We start from the raw sequence: 2,004 nt of genomic DNA, 5'->3' as shown, positions 1-2,004 counted from the left end.
GGGAAACTTGGAGGATACCTCCAAAAGGTAGGCTAATGGGTATTTGTTTTCGATATGGTTGTTGTTTGCCAAGCTCTTAGAATTTTCTAAGGTAAGTCAGCCTTATTTTTACAATTGGAAAAAAGTCAACAACTAAATGAAGAAATTCTACCCACCCTTCTAGTTCTTTTTGTAGGAATCAGTTCTTTAACACTTTAAGCCCTTGGTGACCTCAGCCTTCTTGGAAATCCCACAATATTTAGATCTAACCCTAAATGCTAAGGACTTCATTGCTAGCTCAGTGGTTGGTGTGTTCGGTTTGTTACTGGGACATTGTAAGTTCTTCGAGACAGCTTCTTCTTTTACTCTGGGGAAAAAGCAGGAGCTCAAATCTCAAGTCATGGCAAATCCTTCTTGCTTGCTTTGCCCTCTTCTGAGCCCTGGATCCTGGTTTCCATCAATCTGCTCATGTCAGAGGCCCTCAGGAACAACAAAAACATGGCAACTCAGACTCAGTGATGGCAAACTTCCACTTGTGCAGGTCCATGAACTCTGAAACTCAGCTGGAAGCCTAGCCTATCTTAGTTTGAAAGAAAATAAATTTCTCTTTGGTCATTTGTGAAAAGGCATTTCCTTGATGGACCAGCCCGTCAGACTCTTCATTAAAGGAAACTATAACAGCTGATCCAGCAGGGGAAAGAAAGCTTACACATTTCCAGGTCCTGACCTCAAGGACTTCACAAGGTCTCTAATGAGACAGAGATGCCTCAGAAGCAAACACGGGAATAATTTGTGGGATGGGCTAAGAGCCTGGGCTTCCTAAAGGGACCGTAAACCTGGGAACACCACCTATGGTGGTCTGTAGCTGTATACAACCCAGAAAAACACATGCTTAGATTTAATCCATTCCTGTGGATTTGAACCCATGGTAAGTTGGACTTTTTGATGAAGTAACTTAAGGTATAACTCAGCTCAGTCATGATGGGTCTTAATCCTATTACTGGAATATTTATAAGCAGAATTAAATTCAGACAGATGGGGAGAAAGACAGAGGGATCAGCCAGAAACAGAACATCAGTGGAATCCAGAAGAGAAAGAAGAGACCAGGAGTGGCTACTATGTGCATTGCCATGTGACGAAGGAGCCCAGGACCAAGGATCATCAGCAACCAGCCCCAATCTTCAGGGAGAAAGTGTCACCTTCATTATACCTTGGTTTAGATTTTTCTCCTAACCTCAAAACTATGAGCCATTAAATTAACATTGTTTAAGCCAGCCCATTGCATGGTATTTGCTTGAGCAGCCAAGGAAAACTAAAACACCATCCCTGTAGCAAACTCTCAGGAATGTGCTGGAGTCATCATTTGTACCTGGTGGGCAGAAAGCATGTAGCCAGTCTCCAGACATTTGGGAGAAGCCAAGAAATAGAATAACCTCTTCCTGCCTGTGAGCATAGAAAAATCCTTCTTGAAGGGTCTGGCAAGACTCTTACCCATGTCAGGAGGTCACATGGTGGAGACCTGAAGTCCAGAGACTTCAACTGGAGTGCTCCTGGGTCTCCTGTGTGGTTGCTGTGTGTGTCAGGTTGGGGTCTGTACGTGAGTTAAAGGAACTTTCATCCTTTGCCTCTGTCTAGGGGAGTTTTCTGATGATCATTCTCACTTGTAAGATTAGCATCCAGGGTATACCTTCACATGGTTGCCTAAGCGATGCCCCTTGTACTTCTAGCTATAATGGATTTAAATAATGCTGTACAAAAGCAATGGTTTAATTAAAAGGCCAAATAAGTTCAGGCATTGCTGAGTTAAAAACCAGGAACTTCCATTTACTTCAAGATTTGTCAGTCTTTAACACAATAATGGGTCCAGTGATTCTCCAAGACACAGATTTAGAATGGAGCGTTACCCAAACTCATTGGCGAAGGAACCCTTATTTCACAGCATGGCAAAAATAATAGCTAGCATATGCTGAGCATTTACTATGATCCAAGCACTGTGTTAAGGCCTTTATACATATTCTTATTTAA

This window comes from Tamandua tetradactyla, chromosome 16 (genome assembly GCF_023851605.1).
Source record: "Tamandua tetradactyla isolate mTamTet1 chromosome 16, mTamTet1.pri, whole genome shotgun sequence".
In the NCBI taxonomy this organism is placed as follows: domain Eukaryota; kingdom Metazoa; phylum Chordata; class Mammalia; order Pilosa; family Myrmecophagidae; genus Tamandua; species Tamandua tetradactyla.
This window is presented reverse-complemented; position numbering follows the sequence as displayed.